Source organism: Alligator mississippiensis, chromosome 10 (assembly GCF_030867095.1).
Source record: "Alligator mississippiensis isolate rAllMis1 chromosome 10, rAllMis1, whole genome shotgun sequence".
Classification (NCBI taxonomy): domain Eukaryota; kingdom Metazoa; phylum Chordata; order Crocodylia; family Alligatoridae; genus Alligator; species Alligator mississippiensis.
The window spans coordinates 29,777,216-29,795,688 of record NC_081833.1 but is presented as its reverse complement, the minus strand read 5'-3'; the positions used below and the strand labels follow the sequence as shown (position 1 = coordinate 29,795,688).

Genomic DNA, 18,473 nt, shown 5'->3' with positions numbered 1-18,473 from the left:
CCTGGCTCTAGGGGAAAGCTGAGGGGTGTGGAGCACAAACTCAGCAGATTCCCATTCCTTCCCCAGAATTTCCCTTGATAGGGCACTGTTGCAGAGCACTTAGGTGCCCTGCTCCTAAGAAGGGTGAAAACTGCTAGGGGAAGAGTCCTGGCCAGGAGTGATGAGCACAGCTGTGGGTTGCCAGGGCAACCAGAAGAGGTCAGCTGACCAGAAGGGGCAGGGCCTGGCTCCCATATAAAGCCCAGAGGCTGAGGCCAGGTTGGCAGTTCCTTACCAGCAGCCACAGAGGAAGGAGCTCTTTCTGACCAAAGCTGAGAGGAGGGGCTTGACTGCAGGTACCGCCTGAGCTGGGTAAAGAATGGAGCATCCATGGGGTGTTTTGAGGACTGATGTTTTAGCCGGGTGGCTTTAATTTATGTTACAGCCCAGGGGCTTGCATTTTTGTTGCTGTTTAAATACCGGCAGTTTGGGTGAGGCTATTAGGGTTTGGAGGAGGCCTCATAGGGGGCATGCATCTGTGTGAGGACCTCAGTGCCAGTGAGGGCACAGCATTTGGTACACTGACCCCAGCCCCAGAAAGGGGATTAGTTGAGAGGCCCAGGAGGGGGGGCTGCACTTTGGGAAGCCCCAGGAGGGGGGGCAGAGGAAGACAGGGTTGCGCAGGGCCCAGAGAGGGGAAAAAGGGGCCAGATTAGAAAGGCCCAGACCATTTGGAGTCAATTCCATTGGCGAGGCATGGGCTGTGGTGTAGGGAAGGAAATGGAGCCGCAGATAGTGCCCCCTGGCATCGGGGCAGTAAAAGGGCAGCCTCCTGCTGATTAACATCAATTAACCAATCAACAGCAAGGCATGGCAGATGAGAAGGCGGGTGGTTGCCCCAGGAACAGGTGGGTGGGCCAAGGAGATCAGCCCCGAGCAGGCCCTCCTGTTACAGGCACTTAAATCCAGATCCAGCTCTGACGTTAGAAGGCTCAGTATAGGAAGTGAAATGTGGGTGGAGGAGACTGTCATGCTGGTGCTTGTGCTGCTGCTTGTTATTGTGGTGGTAGGGGGTGCTTATGGCTGGTGCTCTTGGAGGGGATGCAGACTGTGGCACTGGAAGTGGCACTGCTTCCCTCTCCTTGCTGCCTGTAGAACTGGAAGCCTCATCCCTGCTAGTTGTAGGAAAGACTGAATCTCTTTTCAGAGAGGGGGATGGAATTTACACATCTCCCTCTACCCCGTTTCACCCCTCCCTGAAGGTTTGCCAGCTGCCTTTTCACCACACTTCATGGTGTTTCAGTGTCCTATATTTATCAAAATATATAAATGTATATGTGTTTTCCTATCATTATGAAATTTAAAAGAATAAATCAATTAACATAATTATAAAGTAAAATGGGTCTAGAAAGAAAGCAAAAGATATTGTGAATCCTACTTGCTAGTCTAGCAAGTAGGAAATCAAATCAATGGTAGTAGTAGCCTTTGCTGTCTAATGCTCCTGAGCTTCTGGAAGATAGCTCATTTAACTGTCAGACCCCAAGGCAGAAAGCAGGCCAGTTCAAACAATGCTGTGTTTTATGCTGTTTTTGCATCCCTACCCCAGAGCAGTGGGATTGGAAAGGCCCTCAGGGAAGGGTCACAGTCACTGGCTAGCTACATAGTCAATATGAGAGCAGTCCTTCTCCCCTCTTTCCCCCTTCCTCTCCTTACTTTCTGTTGCCCTTCAGGCAAGCCCAGCTTAAGCTTTGAAACTCAAAACATTTTGGAATATTTGAAATGCTTCAACTGCCCTCACTTCATTTTGAGGATGTTTTGAAGCCCTTCATTTTATTTTGATTTTGCTGTTTTGAACTCGAAATGAGTCAAAACAGCATCAAAATGAAACAGCCGGTGAAATTTTGCATAGCCCTGCTGTTTACTTCTCTATTTCAGGACCATTGTTTGTTTGTTTGCTTGTTTCTTTGTTTCATTGATTGAATTATTGATTGATGTTTGTTACTTTAAATTCTGTTACTAAAAGTTTTGGATCTGTACAGTACAATTGTTTGTGTGCTGCAAAAAAAAAGTAATGTGAACTCCAGGAGAAATTTGAGTGCTGGGCAAGGTTTTTTTGGGTTTTATAAGTGGCAACTGGGGAAAGGTGGGGGGGAAGCCCCAAAATCATGGCAGGGCCAGCCACAGTACTGTGTGCATGGCCAACCATTGGCTTGATTGTGCTGTGAAGGAAGCGGTGTGCTGCAGGAGTGCAGTGTTAGCAACTTTTTGGGGGGTCCAGGAGAGCACCTAATGTGAACACCAACAACAGAAATGTTTGAGTGCTGGGTGAGGTTTTTGGGTTTTATAATCAGTAACTGGGAAGAACGTGCATTGCCCCTGGGTGGGGGGAGCACCAAAGTCATGGCAGGGCCAGCAACAGTACTGTGTGCATGGCCTGGCTATACTGTGAAGGAAGGGATGTACTGCAGGGGTGCTGTGTCAGCAACCTTTTGGAGGATCCAAGGGGGCACCAAATGCAAACACAAGGAGAAATGTTCAGTCCAAAAAATAGTATTTGTTATTAACCTGAAGCTTGAACTGCCTGACCAGTAAAGATTTGCAAGAATAGCATCTGGTGTCTAGTAGCTGCACTGCAACAGAAATTCCATGGATTTCTGAGTGAAGCCAAGTGGCACCTGGTAGAGAAATCATGGCAGAGCAGGGAAAATCCTGTTTTTTGGCTGTATCTCGAACGCACATCTAAAAAACTATTATGGTAACAATAATCCTGTTGGCACAATTTCCCACACTAAGAAGAAAACATGTCAGAGGTGTTTTAATTTACCATGAACATTGGAAATTTACCATGATTAAACCAGGTCAATGTGTATCTCCAGACGCGATTAAGCTAATGAAATGGCAATTTTTGGCCGCCATTTCATGAGGTGTATCTAGGTAATGTGTTACATGGACAAGCACCCGCCAGGCTTAGTGTAAACATTCCCCAGTCCCAACTTTCCCACTAGCCCCAATCAGGCCTGCTGTCTTCCCTCCCCTCCCCAGCACCCCAGATCCCCATTTATTGCTCCCCCCCCACCCCTTACTTGTGGCTCTCCACACTATCTGTCCCCAAGAAGCTGACAGGGAACAACTAACCTGCCTGCCTGGCCACCACTGCTGATGCTGGTCTTTGAGCCAGAAGAGCAGCAGTCAGGTGGCAGCAGCAGTATCTGACAGCCAGGTTAACCCTTCCCCGTCTTCTCTCTTGGGATACAGTGGGGCAGTCACAAGTAAACAATGCCTCAGGTGCAGAGGGTGGAGGGGTTGGGGGGGAGACCCTGAGGGACAGGGAGAGAGCCCAAGAGGCTGGGGGAATCAGGGGAGCGCTGGTGGAGAGGTGGGGGAAGGAGAGAAGCCTGGAGTGGAGGTGGAGGAAGGGATTCTTACCTTTCAGTCCTCCATACTCCTGCTGACCTGAAGTGTAACTACTTCAAACTTGAGTTAGTACTAACACCCATCAACATTTGTACAACTCAGAGTGCAAGGTGTAACAAGACCCTTATATTTCCATGTGCTGGGTACCATCACGTACCTGAGGCAATGGGGTTCCTCCCTTGCCACAAGGAGATGATTTCACTGTCAGAGATTATTTTCTGCTCTTCAGTTCTTAACTTCAGCCCCTGCTGATTATCATGAACTATTTCATCCTAAATAACCCCTTTCTCTGTCTTATTTACATCTGCCAAACACCTGCAGATTTATCAGACCACATATGTTGAAGGGGTTGTGCAGATAGCATCGGCACTCTTCTGCCTCCCATATTATTCGGTACACATTGGAGATCTGCTTACAGGGTCAGGCCCTGATCCTGAAAAAAATTCTGCATGTGTTTTACTTTGTCTATGGACTGTGCAGACCCACTGGCTTCAGTGGGCCCTTTACGACGTGTTCATGCAACCCTGAGGTACACTTGTCCAACTGGGCACTATTTATTTCTTTATTTTACTGAAATGGGGATCATAAAATATATTGAAATAAAAAGCTTCTTTTCAGTGCACTGGGTTGGAAAAGAACAGTTTGTTTTTTTTCTTTACATTTTTAAGAAAGTGAGAAATTGTTTTCAATATTTTTAGAATTTTTGTTTTCACCATATTTACCTTTAATTTTCTAAGCAGTTTTCTATGGGTGATAATATATGTTTTAGCCCAGAGTCCACTTCTCCATCCTGTCCACCTCCTGCTTGCTAGTAAAGATTGGTAATGTGTTGCCAAACCCTGGAGCAGCAAGGCTAGAGAGAGGGCTCTGCATCATTATGGCTGGAATGGGAAGGATTTTTGACTAGCACCTCAGCATCCTCTCTGTTCTGCTGGAGCATAAATAACAGACTCATCCCTAATGACTTCGTTTCTGCTAAGAGGAAGCTTCATTTGGGGGCTGTGTGCAACCACTTAACATGCAACCTGCGTCTTGCTGACTGTGAGTCAGTTTCTCTTTGATCCCACAATGCCGTGGAGAATAGTGCTGAGCATGAGAACTTGCACGCTGCTCCTTGCTGTCTAGTCTCAAGCCTCTGACTTCTGCAGGGCACTCATTGCTTGGGGTAGGGTGGGGGGATGCCAGGAATAGCATCTTGCCTAGCTCAAAGCAATTGGGGGGGGGGGGGGGGGCTGTGAACATACAAAAAACTGTATAGGCTGTTCATGTTACTTTTACAGAAGTGAAATCCTGTTCCCACTGGAATCAAGGGCAAAAGTCTAATTGATTTTAATCAGTCTATGACACCTCCCCTGTTTCTTATTGGCACTATAAAGGATCTGAGCAATGTTCCAATCTCTCCTTGCTTTTGCGGAAACCAATATGCAGGAGCTGTGTTCAAATGGATTCTTCAGTATCTGGTGCACTCTCTATAAGAGAAGCAAGAGAGAACCAAACAATAGGGTGACTGGCCTTCAAGGTCACCTTCACCATGATGCCTGCAAAGAAGCCTGACAATAGTTAGCTGTTGGTGTGCAGCTACCACTGCCTAATGATGATCAGCATTTTTGTAATTTTTTTTTTTTTTTTTTTTTTGCACTTCCCATCTGTCTGGTCTGTGATGTGGTCTCATACTTACTACAGTAATGTAAATTAAGTAATCTGTAATAACAGCCAAGTGATAAACCACCACAGTACTCTAGCAGCTTTGACTCTCTGTCCACCAAAGGCACTGATCCACTGCAACAGTTCAACTTTTACTGGTTTAAAGTGTTTCTATCAATGAACTGATGCAACAGCATGCATAGATCTCCAAAAGATTTGCTTTGCTTAACCACTGCAATGCCAGATTAATACACTGTGCTAAATTCAAACCTTCTGTAAGCCCCCATAATGTTGTAGATTTATTCCTGAGACAGCCCAAGCCAATGTAGAAATCATTGAGAGCACTTTGCTGTAGTCACACACTCAGCAGTCAGTGGGGAAAGGTAGAAGTGGTTCCTCTTCCAAATGCTGCCTTTAGTGTGGGGCTATAATCATGGGGTTCAGATGGAGGCAGCTGCCTCCCTACTTGGTGAGCTATATACCTTCCTCCTAAGTATTGCCTTCACTTACCATCCTACCATCTTCCTCCCCCACTCCCTTTCTGTATATTCCTCACTCTAAATGAGTCACAGAAGTGGGAGACAGGGAAAGGCCAGTTAGGCAACTCATTCACTCTGCTGGGTGTGAGGGTCATATGGATTTCCCTAGATCCTTTCATTTTCCTAGACCAGTCTGAAATGCATATGCCTCTTTTTCTCACACGTTTGGCTTTTCCTGGCTCATGCACTTAGGACTCTCCCTTTAACTTTCTCTGGTAGGGGAGTACTGGGCTGCAATGCATTTCTGACTTCAGCTATAGTCTGCTCCTTCATGCAGCAAGAGCTGGTTGAGACTATATACCTACATAGGGATGTCTTTCAGTAACTTGATAGTCTTGATTAAACCCTCTGAAGCTAATTGCTGCACACTTGGGCTGGAAGTTCCTGGGAACTGGAGGCCTCTGTGGGGTTGTAGGCAGAGATGATGGTATGCTGGTGTCTGGAGCTCTGGTGCAGTTATCCTTCAACCACACAGGTGGATTTAGGATATAGTAAAGTAGGATTCAGCAGATACGAGTGGTGTTGCAACTCGGACCATGAGGGGATGAAGGTGAAGTGTAGCTGGAGCCCCTAGACTGGTGAGGAAGGAAGGTTTTTGTGTAGGGAGCAGATGCAGGAAGGGAGGACCTGTTTTCCACTGATGTCCCTGGTGGAGTGGGACAGAAGTAATCTTGGGGCTCCCCTTGCCACTAGCTTAGCTGGGGACTGTGGTGGCAGGTGAGTCTCCCCTTCCTGCACCTACTCCCTGCCCAGCCCCCTCCTCCTCAGGCATACACAACAGGTCTGCGGACTCCAGCTATAGAGAGTGGCTGAGTGGGGTTCTGGGCTTAAATAGGGACAGTGGCAGGAGCAGTTGACAGGTCCCACCTTCTTGCATTTTCTTTTTGCCTGGCACCTCTGCATGTCCCCCAGCTGGGTGCTGTGGGGAGTAGTTTCAACAGGTGATGAGCTCAGCCATGGACAGTGGCATCATTGGGCAGGTCCCCCTTTTTGCACCTGCTCCCTGCCTGACCTTCCTGACTGTCCTCTGCTGGCTGGGGGCAGGGAAGCAGAGAGCTCTTCATGCTACACAGCAGAAAGGGGTTATGACTGCACCACTTCACCCCTGCCTGGATCTATCCTTGACCACCCAGAAACAGCTTGCCACAATTCTGCTTGGTTGTCACTTGCAGTCTACCCCCCTCCCCCATGTGATTCAGAGCTGTCACTTCACCACAGTCTCAGCCATGCAACTGTAGCCAGGCTCCACAGCCTTTTCCATGAGGAGCCCTGCAGCAGAGGAATTGGCTCTCTTCCCCACCAGCCTGCTTCTTAGGAATGAGCGATACATCAATGCTGTTACTGAAGCAGACAGACCACTCCTGCTTCCAGTCAGGAACTAAAAGTAGATCTGGAGTGGGGGAAGAGGAGGGGAGAGCAGATTGATTCATTTTTCACAGGGGGGGAGGGACAGAAAAAGCCCAGTTGTTCAGGGTGGGTCCGCTCCTTTCCTTCTTGTAAGCCATGGGCTCCTTCCCATACTTCCTTCCAGCACCAGGTACTAGGCTTTGGGGATGGCGAAGGGACTTGCAGCTGCAGAAAGAAACCAGGCAGCTTATGGTCCCAGAACTGGATTGAGGCCCAGTCTACTTTCTAATGGAGCTAGGAAGAGGGGCTGATATGGCACCAAGGGAAAGGAGAATGAAGGAATGGGGAGGAGTAGATGTGGGACTGAGAGGTAGATGCAAGGCTGAAGCACAGGGCTGACTAATGGTGGGTGCAGGGCACTCTGCGTGACCACCAGCAATGAAAAGCCAGCTTCAAGGCCACAACCACCTTACGGATGACAGAAGACATAATTCTATTACCTGTCACACACGAAGAGCAGGAAAAATGAAAACAAAACAGTGTAATCTATATTTTAAAAATCTCATGATTTGGGAGATAATCTCAGGATTTGTGGGGTCTGACTAATGATTTTTTTAATACTTGGGATTAGTGTGTTGGGAGATGTGCAGACCCAAAGGCCAGACAGACACACTAAGTGCATCTACATGTACAATTACTGTGACTGAATATACTCTGGCTCAATATGAGCTGGAGTAAACTAATCCTGAAGTTACTGTCTGCTGGACACCACTTGTATCAGACAGGACTATCTGGCAGTGAAGTATATTAGTCTACTGAACCCTAATTGTTGTACATGTGTAGACAGTGCTGCTTTACTGCTGCACAAGTTAGCCTGCTGTGCAGGAAAGTGTCTTGTGTAGATGTGCCCACTGTGAAAGAACATCTAGAGTTATGCAGTGTTACTGTTGTAGGGATCTAATGTTCAGGGCAAATTCTCTGAGCCCTGCACTCCACACTGTAGACTGCAGGCTAATGAGTGTTACAGTCAAGTTCTTCCTTTAGCATAGAAACTTCAGTGGTAAGGGAAAATCACATGGAACATTCCTATTAACTATGTGCCAATGTGGGATACAGCTTACTGGGCAGTTGCATACATGTGCCAACTGCTGGAAATAAAAAGAAGAAAGCTGGTAAGCACTAGGGAGAAAGTGCTGCAGTGTACCTCTGTGCATTTTAATGCATACTTCCTCAACTGGCTCATGCACCAGTATTTATTCCTAGCCACCCCCTTCCCTTCTCTACTGTCACAGGCAGTCACCTGCCTAGCCAACTCAGTGCCTTATTGCCCAACACCCCTCTTACTCCTTAATTCAGCCATCACAGATAAGCAGGGAATGATCTGGAAGGGAGTATATGTGGGTGACAAGATTTACCCCGTTTTGAACAGATCAATCTTGCAGTGAGAGTGAAGCTCAAGGTCTGAACCCTACCCTGGGCTACGTCTCTACCTCAGTTGAGTTGGACCTACCTTCCCTTCCTTCTTTGTGAAGACCCTCTATGATTCTGAGAGAGACTGTGAAGCTGCATCTCTACAAACCTGTTACGTTGAAAAGACCCCATGGCATCTCTGAGCTGGACAGAAAGGGTTGGAATATTCCCTGTAGTTCAGTTATCAATTGCAGTAAATCCAGCTGAATGCAGTTTCCACTAACAACTCTTCTCTCTATATTAGGAAGCAGTTTCCTTTTAATTAGAGGACAGCTAAGCGCTACCTTGTGATCCACTAGGTTATGCATATTTAATAACTACTGCTCCCATATGCTGCTGCTTAATGCTGTGTTTTAGAAAGCGCAGGGTGGAAAGTCCCTCTTTGATGTTTCTTCACGCTGGCTGTTCTTAGCAACATTTAGAGACTACAGCTCTGCAGTTGGGGATGCTTCAGTGATTCCACAAACTATAGGAAATTGCAGTCTGTTAGAAGAGGGACAGTCTGCACAATGTGCCTCTTTGGCCAGCTTGTCAAAAGAGGGGAAGAGCCAGTACAAGTGAGTGTGGTAGATGCATTTGCATCATAAACATGTAATACCTAGAGAAAGAGGTATTACAACTGAGTAGGAGTGTCAGCTAAACAGGGGTGGAGAAAGAAGGCAATAAAATCCTTTTGATTCTTCTTAGACCAGGAAGAACTCAAACATTCATGGACCAGTAAGTGCAAGGCACAAGAGAGCAGCTGGAACCCTGTGCTTATGCAGTGTGAATCTCTATTCCTTTCTACTGCTCTACTGGACTGCAGCCTACCTTAGAGGTGACCAACCTGCAGTACGGGTGCCACAAGTGGCACAGGCTGTCCCCTGTGTGTGGCATGTAGCAGACTGGAGAAGGGACAGACAGCACAGTGGCAGATAGGGTGGGAACCAGAAAGCAGAGCATCAGATCAAGCAGAAAGAAGAACAAGGCAGGAAACAAAGTTGAGCACCAGCTTGAATAAGGGAAAGAGATCAGAGTGGCATTCAGGGTGTATGCAGGGCTAATTTGTAGCATGCCTGCCAAAATGTTTGGCCCCCACTGGGCTAAACTAACATGAGTGGGGTCTTTTAATAAAGGTTCATTAGGTTTGATTCTATTAACTAAACCGGGGGTGGGCAAAATGGTGGATCTGGCTGGTGGCCAAACTCCATTTCCCAGCAGCCTCTGCCCGCATGGCTGGGGCTGGTTTCCATGGAGACCCCAGCAGCAGCCACCTGTGATAGTGCGATGATGGGGTTTCTGTGGAGACTGGCCCCAGCAGCTCTGGCAGGGAGTGTGGCAGGGTGTAGATCTGCTCCAGAGCTGGGCTGGGATTTTGCAGTGGTGACGGCATCATCCAGAGCCAGGGTAGAGCTGCGATCTGCAGCCTGCATGCTCTGGGCAGAGGTGCACAGGCAGTGGGTTGCAGCTCTGCCCCGACTCCTTGCAGCAATGATGGTGTGGTCTGGAGCTGGGCCAGAGACACAGTCTGCTGCCTGCATGCCCCTGAATGGAGCATGCAGGCTGCAGATCATGGCTCTGGGCTGTCTCTGGAACATGCAGTCACTGCCACAAGATGCCAGCCAAGCTCCAGAGCAGCTCCATGCCCTGCCACATACCCTGTCAACAGGGTCAGCACTAGGAGGTGGGGGGGGGGGGGCTGTAGCCCCCCACAAATTCTCCAGAGCCACCCCACCCAGCATCATTGTTGCTGCCCATGCCACACAGGTGGCAGCACCTGAGCCTTTCCTGCTACTGCCTGCAGCACAGCCCTCTCAGCCCCCTGCTGAAAGAGGCTGGAGGGCTGCTGCCTGCCCCTGCTGCCGGCACTGGTCTCCATGGAAACTGGCCCCAGTCACATGAGCAGGGACTACTGGGAAATGGAGTTCATTGCCAGCCATTTCCAGCCTATGGGCCAGAGTTTGCCTGCCCCTGACCTAAACTGACTACCCACCAGATGGTTCAAGGTAACAAGCAGGAAGGGGACAGCTGCTCACAACAGAGTGTATTCAAGTGGAGGGAATTTTTCATGGCTGGCTGTCTGTCTGTCTGGTTTGGCTTCAGCCATATTCACAAATGATATACCTATTCATTGTCTGGGTGAAATTAATCCATACATTTAGAACAGCTGTGGTGAGGGCTCCTTCAGTTACTGTCCCCCTGGATGAAGTTGAATATCAGCCTCCATTAGCATTTGTCCCATCTAGTCCAAATTACTGTAGAAAGTAGATTTCAGTGCTATTTTATGTGCAGGAATATCCTTGCCTAAAGGGTTCAACCACTCGGCCAATCATGATCAAGTAGAAAGTAGAACCCAGAAATGAGCAAAGTGCAAAATTCACCCTTCTGTGCCTCATTTAAGCCCTCAAAAACCTAGACAACTCTTAAGTCCCATTTCTGCATTTTGGGGCCTGTTCTCATACTTTTCATAGTGATGACTTTAAATCCTAGTGAACACCTGACATCACCAAACCACTGACGCACCCTTCCTAGCCACAGCTGACCCAGCTACTCTGTAACATGCTAAATACCTTCTTCCTCAGTCAGAAATATTATCCTTATCCTGGGCAAGCCGCCAACAAAAATGGAACGGAAGAGTGGTGTAGGGACCATAGGAGCAGTGTCGGGATGCTCAATATTGCCTTAAATGGGAAAGGAATGATTTCTGTTTTCTATGGTTCTTTGCTAGAATAAATACATACTTAGTCCTGTGTGTGTTTCAGCCCATAGAAGCAGTTTAACCGTATTTTTTTTTTTCTCTCTCTCCATACATGCCTACTTGTCTACCTAATGTAATCTCCATATCTGTCTGTCTACCTTCTTTCTTTTCCATAAACCTCACTGGGGAATTGAAATGCCTGTTGAACATTTAAAAAATATTTTTTGTCTTTCAAGCCACCAGTGGCAGCCCAGGTAAGGTATCTTGTTACAGATCACAAAGTACGAATTTACCCAGCTGTAAATGGATGCTTGATCATTGAGACTAGAGGGTGAAAGGTGGTCAATTGTAATGCTAAGCAAATTACTCCTTTGTGCAAGAATGGATGCAGAAACCGGCACCACATTAGCTGGATAGGTCACTTAGGGTTGTAGGAGGAAAGGGTGGAAATCTTTGATACTTTTGAAGACAATGTGTATTATTGGCCTGATGTCAGGAGAAGGGCAGGATTTCTTAAAGAAATGTTGTTAGCTTAAATGGGGCTTGAAATGTAAATTCATTTAAATTCCCACCATAAGGATCTATTCACAAAGAAGTCAGTCTTCCCTTGCTGTATGTGAACCCCACTATCACAAGTCAAATGAAGAGAGTTATAAAGTGGCTCTTGGTGGGAATGAGCTGAACCACATTGATTTTTTTTTTTTTTAATTGTTCAACATGAGAGAAATAAAGAGTAAATAAAGACCTAAAAGAGAAGGCAGAAGGTGCTGATTGTGCTTTTGCAGTGTTTTCATTAGGGACACCAGGAAAGCAAAGCTTTCTAAAACCCTAGTGGAATCAGACCAATGTCCTGCCTTGGCAGCGCAAAGGGGATTTGCAGCTGATTTGAATTGGCTCCCCAGGGCTCTCCTAGAGTGGAACAAACACCAAGTTAAATAAAGCTGGTATTTCTAGCTCTTCACAGCTTCTCCTCGGGCACAAAAAGTCTATACTTTCCAGGCAATAGAAACCTATCACAAACTGGCACAACTTGGAGCAATCTTAGGGATGCTTTATGTTAGGCTAGGGGCCAAAGTGGGCCCCTCTCTTCACCCCCGAGGGTCTGGCCCATGGCATAAATACTACCTGTTTTACCTTAACCTCCTTTGACAAAGCCCCTCAAACTAAGCTTGTACCTTATTTACTTAATTAAAAGATGAGGTTCCCCCCTCCATTTAACATGGATTGGGAAGAAGTCCCTTGTCTTAGAAATAAGTATGAGAGAGTGCATGGCAGGAAGCTGCTGAAGCTCTGCTCAGGTTCTAGCCACAATCCTGGGCTGGAGCTGGAGCCACAGCTGCTGCCTGTCCCCTGCTGTTTCTGCTTCCCCACCACCATTCCTCCCTTGCAGCCTCAGGCCCCTGCCACCTCCTGTCTTCCCTTAACACCACTTCTCCCTCCCCTTCCCACTTACTTCATCACCCCTTACCTTTGCTCTGGTGCAAGGCATGGCAGGTAGTAGGGGGCACTTCTGTGCTGAGCCACCTGCCTCACTGCACCTAACAAAAACCCAACATTTTAGGTGTCTCCCCTGGGGCACCTACTTCTGGCCAACCCCCTTCGTGGGGCACACCTACAAGCCTGGGGTAACCACAGCTACCACGCAGGCCTGGGTCTTTGTTGGGGCTCTATGAAACCCAGGGTACACAGACCCTGTAGACCTTAGGGGTGCTTAACCCACCATGGTACTTTGGGGTGTTTCCTTTTACTCTGAAGCATTCACAAGTAACCTTTTGTATGGGAGGAAAGTAAAAAGCCATGGCCACTGTAGCCAGCCTAGCAAAAGGGAGCTAAAAAGACTTGCTTCACCCCTCTCAAGCGCGCGCACACACAGCGAGGTGTGCTATAACAGACAGTTTTATTGATCAGAGAGGGAGAGAATGAGGAAGGAATACAAACCAATGGAAAATTGATAGAAAACCCTCTTGAGCAAATCAGAATGGGTTTGTTAGCCCTTTTGATATGCGTCAAGTTCACTGAATCTTAAGTTACTAGCTAAATCTCAGGTAAGTTACTTACATGCTCATCCATAGACTGACAGAGGTCTGGAGGCTGATTACTTGGTTCAGTGTCCCAAAATAGTCTGCCCCTTCCAAGATGGAGCGACCCTCTCTTAAAGCTTTTGTGACCTCATCACAAAGTTCCAACCATAAACCAGTATTCTCAGACCACGACTGATACAGGCTGGTCAGTTTGGAAAATGTCAGCAATCTCAGGTAGAATGATCACTGCCTCCCAGGTATCTTGGGCAGGAAGCGGGAAGAAAGGGAGAGCAAGTTCCCTGCTCCCAATGGAATCACCTAGGTGGATACACAACACCCAGAGTTTGAACAGAGGGGCTGGGCAGACTTGGATCAGGGAGGCAGACAAAGAGGGTGATTTCTTCACACCAGCATACTCTGTCCTCACAGTCTCCTGGGGCACTGAGCATGGCTCCAGCCCAGCCCTGTAGCAGCAATGCTGGCTTTGCAATGCCCCAGGCTGCAGCAGGGATGGAGCCTGCTGGTGCCCAAGCAAAGGTGAGGGCAGGGAGGGGCAGAGACTTCAGAGTAGGGGAAATAGAAGGAAGCAGGGCTTGGGGGCCTCAAGCTTCAGCAGGAAGGCACAAAGGAGGGGTAAGTGCAGAGGGGACAGGCAGCCTGGGGGCAAGCTGCCTGCCTTTCCTCTACCACCTTCCCCCTAGTGCCTGTCCCCTACTGCCTGCTCCCCCACTACTTCTACCTATCCCACTGTCTGTCCCCCACAAGGCCTGCCCCATTATTGCCTCCCTTACTGCCTGTACCCCTACCACCTGTGGGGGGGGGGGGGGCAAATATAAAATGATCCTCCAATAATTAGATTTCATACATGGAAAATTATATAACACATGCATCCATTTTCTACATATAGAATATAATGTTTGGGGGGCCATCTTAAACTCAGGGTCATCTTTGATTGAGGTAAATAGTAATTGTATTATGACCATCCATCTGTGTAAGTTGTAGCACAAAGAAAGCAGAGCCAGACAACAGTTTTAGCTCTGTGTGCACTGATCTGTGAAGGTGCAGATGAGTGTGTGAATGACATCAACATTACAGAAGAGCTTTAGTTTAGTTAAAAAGGGCAGCTTAGCATCAGTTGACCACAGTAATAGAATATAAGCAGACACCCACTGCTTTCTTTTCCACAGATCAGCATTGGGAAGAAGGGCTTCCTCATGTGGCTAATCTTCACCACATTTTCATGTAGCTGTGCCATGGCACAGAAGAACCAGGCCCAGAGTTGAGCAAAGCCTACAATTACCTCTTGTGCAGAGGGCTTGGACATTACATCATTCCTGTTGGGGTCGTCAGGCTGGGAGCTTTACAGGGCTTATTTATACCATGGCAGTGGCAAGTCCAGGGATTGGTGCCCACAAATACACATTGCCCACCACACACATTGCCCACCCATGTAGGCACACTCCAGCCCCTGCAGTTCATTGGGAGCTCTGATCCAAGCTCATTCCCAGGAGTTTGCTCCCAGCTACCCTAAAGATGGAGGGCTTGGGAGTGTGCACAGGGATGAGCTCAGCGTATTGCTCCTGGCAAACATCCTGGCATGGTGTCTGCCTGTAGGTGTGAATGGACCAAGCATGCTGAAGTGTGCCAGTTCTGGGAATTATCACTGCCAAGGTACAAATAAACCCAAAGTGGGTTATGAGAATGTGATGTTTACTACTGTACCTGTCTGTACTACTATATGTACATCAGCTGGAAACAATGCAGCATGGACTTAGCAGATTGGCCAGGCAAAAGCAGGTCACAGAACTGATTAAATGGAGAGCATAGGAGATGCTATTAGTAGCAACAGTGTTTGGAGTGGGGAGATGAAGGTATTGGGAAGACCTGAGAACAAGAGGCTGTTGCATCTGGAAGGAAATGATTGGATAGAGAAGGGGTTTTCAACCTTTTTTAGTAAGTGTACCCCTGGTGGCTGGACATTTTTAGTAAGTATACCTCTGACAGCCAGGGAAGGAGGGAGTGGTACATGGCCAGGTGCGATGTGTGACCAGGTGCATGAACGACGCGTGCCCCTGGAGGCTGGGGGAGCATAGCAACCACCCGCAGGCGGTAGCAATGATGTCAGTGATGGGGGTGTGGTGGCAGCAAGCAGGACCTCCCACAGGCAGCCATGGTGATGCCAGCAGTGAGGGTGGGTTGAGTGGGGACTGCCCACTGGTAGACACAGCAATCTCGGCTGAGGGGAGGCGTGGTGAACAGCGGGCAGCTAGCAGGGACTGCCCACAGCCGCCATCTGTGCTGTCAGCAGCCATGTCGATAGCAAGAGAGGGGCGGTGACCACCTGCAGATGTTGGCAGCAGCTTCAGCGGCAGCCAATCGGGGGGGGGGGGGGGCATGTGTCGCCTAAGGCTGGGTGTGCAGCCAGATGTAGAGCCAGGGTACACTTACTAAAAAGGATCAGAGTAGTGGCAGTGTGGGGCGGTGGGAAGCTTTCCCCCCCCCCACCCATGTCTGGCCGGCTGTGTGGCACCTGTGTGACCCAGAGAGAAGCACCACTGCCCTTGCGCACCCCCGGCCCTGCTCCTGGGAGACGGCAGCACTGCATCCCCTCTTGCCCGTACATACCCGCTAGGGGCCACACAAGTACCTCCAGGGGTGCTGGTACCCCTGGTTGACAACCCCTGGGATAGAGCCATCTGAAGTTGTTTTTTTTTTTTTTTTTTGACTAGGGCCCTTGGCACACATTTATGTAAAGGTGCAATGAGATCTGTCTCCTAATCCTAATAACCACACTTCCTCTCGTGCCACATGTGCATAGCAGGAGTCTGAATTTTTGGATTGGGGATCAGATCCCAATCTCAGATTTTCAGCATGGCAGTACACAGGGAGTCTGGATTCCCATAGGTCCAGCACTGGGGATAACAACTAGCTGACTCTTGTTTTTGACATGATATACCTTCAGTTTAAGGTCCAAACAAGCCATAAGAATGTTCTTTAATTGTTGTGGTTAGTTTGCCATTTTATAGTACTATAAATTGAGTGCATGTGTAGCACCCTTCCTACTTATGCCATGATTAACATATTAATCATGGCATAAATGGAATGTGTATAGGGGCCCTAAAATACTGTCAGAAAATGCCAATCCCTATGTTTTTTCCTTGCAATTTCTTTGAAACATTTAGTGGGAAGTGCTTCTAAGGCCCAGGGTGGCATTTTTGCTCAAAAAGAGGGTCAGAAAAACAGAGGCAGAGAGCCAGAGGCAGAGACGGAGAAGGTGGGTATCCACCCCACAATAGAAAATGGTTTGGAGGTCAGAGCACTCACTTGAAATATAGGAGATCAAGTTCACACTACTGTGCTTTTTGCTTCAGACTGGTTACTTGGCATCACTTTTCACATCTCAAATATTCGTTCCAAACACTGAATGACTAGCTATCCTGGTTTTATTATTCATGGCTATTCAATTATTACCAGTAATTCAATTCTGGACCAAATAAACACCTTTTTTTGGAAAATGTTACTGACATTGATATGGCTTTGAAATATCAGGCATTTTCCAAAGAAACTGATTTGTCAGAACATTCCTGACCAGCTCTGTGCCTGAGTACCTCACTCTCCTATCTGTATTTCTCATCTCAGAACAGGCTGTGTAGTGGCACTATTCTCCACATTGTATGCATAGGACTTACTGCCCAAGGAGCCTTAGTGACCTGCCCAAGGCCATGTAGGGAGTCTATGACAGAACAGGGAACTATAGCCAAGCAGACCATAATCTGGGTGAATGTCTCAAGCACTGGACTCCTCAGCAGTGAGAGAGCTTGCATACTAATGTTTTATTGTGCTGCTTCTCTAGCTGTGCTGAGGAATCCAGGGCAGTGAGTGGAGACATGATGACTCCTTCTAATCACAGTTTATCTGATGGGCCAAGGTGAGTGTCAAATTTTCCCAATACTGGCACTATAATGCAGTATCCTTCCCCCAGTGGGAAGAGATACATACGATGGTACCACCTATGTTAGAATGGCAGTGCATCCCCAAACCCAGCCCTTTCAGTTAGGAGGTGGCACTGGGCACATACTATATTTTGTAAGTAGCTTCACAGAGCAGAGACTCAGATCAGAGCGCTCACTCTGCACATTCTGGGCAGGAATTCAGTTAATATTTCAATAACAAATCTCCTAAACTTGGGCTCCCTGTGGGCCCAGGGTTGATCACTGATCCTCAGAGTTTCACTCTTTCTTCCTTCAGATCTTCCCTAGGCTGGAAAGGCTTCAGCTTATTGATATTCAGAGGCAAACATTGCAGCCTTTCAAATGCTGACATACTTTATGAAGAGCTGTTAATAAAATGGATTCATCTGGGAGTATAAGGGAGCCAATATGCAAAGGCCTGTGGGGGTGTTGTGGCAAGGGCAAATTCTGGCAGCAAGAGGCCTTTCCGCTTACTGGTTTTAAAAAGCTTGGCTTGGAGTTGTACAATGAGTTTTCAGAGGCAAACATGTTCAGGATGGATTGACAATTTTGGTTGGGAATGCTGACTTACTGCTGTGCAGTCTGGGCTGCACTGGGTGCAGTATGTTTGGCATCTGTGTACCGGTACTGAGAGAAGTCTTTTTTTTTTTTTTTTTTTTTCCACACCTAGTCCCAGTTACAGCACGGAGCTATGCTTCTCTCACCCAAAGTCTGATGTTGGTTAGCCCCAGGGTCTGATTCATCCCATCTCTTTTGTTTTGTGTGGGTGAACTGAGAGTGTACTGTGGGGCTGGATAGAATAGATGAATCGGACGTGTAGAAGAGAAGATCAGGCTGTGTTCCTACTTTAGGAAACTGGCTCAATATGAGAAGACCTAATATAATTGTGAAGGGTTAAACCATAAAGTTACCTTAATTCTGGGAAAGAGACCTGCCAACCTAACTCTTTGCAGAGGCTTTGCACCCCTACACATAAAATAACAACTTTTTCCTGCTTCAAGGAGCCACACATGTTGTGCTCTGTCCACACCAGACTCACCTGATCTTATCCTGAAACAGCAATTAAGAACCAAACAGTGTTCGTATGGGTTACACCAAGGGTTGGCAAAATCCAGCCTGCAGCTGCTCCTCTGGTGCTCTGTATGGGGCTGAACCCCACCTGCTCCTGCCTGCATCTGCCCCATGTCTACTGATGGCACCACCCTTGCCTGGTCCTGGCCAGTGTGCACAGCTTCCCACTGGGGTGGTTCTTACTGCTGCTGCTGCAGCAGCCACCCAGGTAGTGCTTGGCTTGCCCGGCATCCAGCTTCTCCCTCTCCTCCTGCCCCTGCTGCATCGCTCTGGGCAGCATGTTGAGCAGGGAAGCAGCAGTATGGAAGAAGCTTCAGCCAGGCAGCTTCTGCCCCAGCAT

The 18,473-nt window shown here is 47.9% G+C and overlaps 1 long non-coding RNA gene across 1 annotated transcript in view; it reads left to right on the top strand.

The window, feature by feature from the left end:
- The first annotated feature begins 271 nt into the window (after positions 1–271).
- Positions 272–18,473, top strand: part of LOC132243448 (uncharacterized) — a 68,161-nt gene continuing 49,959 nt past the window's right edge. Inside the window, exon 1 of the long non-coding RNA XR_009455024.1 lies at positions 272–335. This is a non-coding gene — a long non-coding RNA (uncharacterized LOC132243448). The remainder of the gene's footprint in view (positions 336–18,473) is intronic.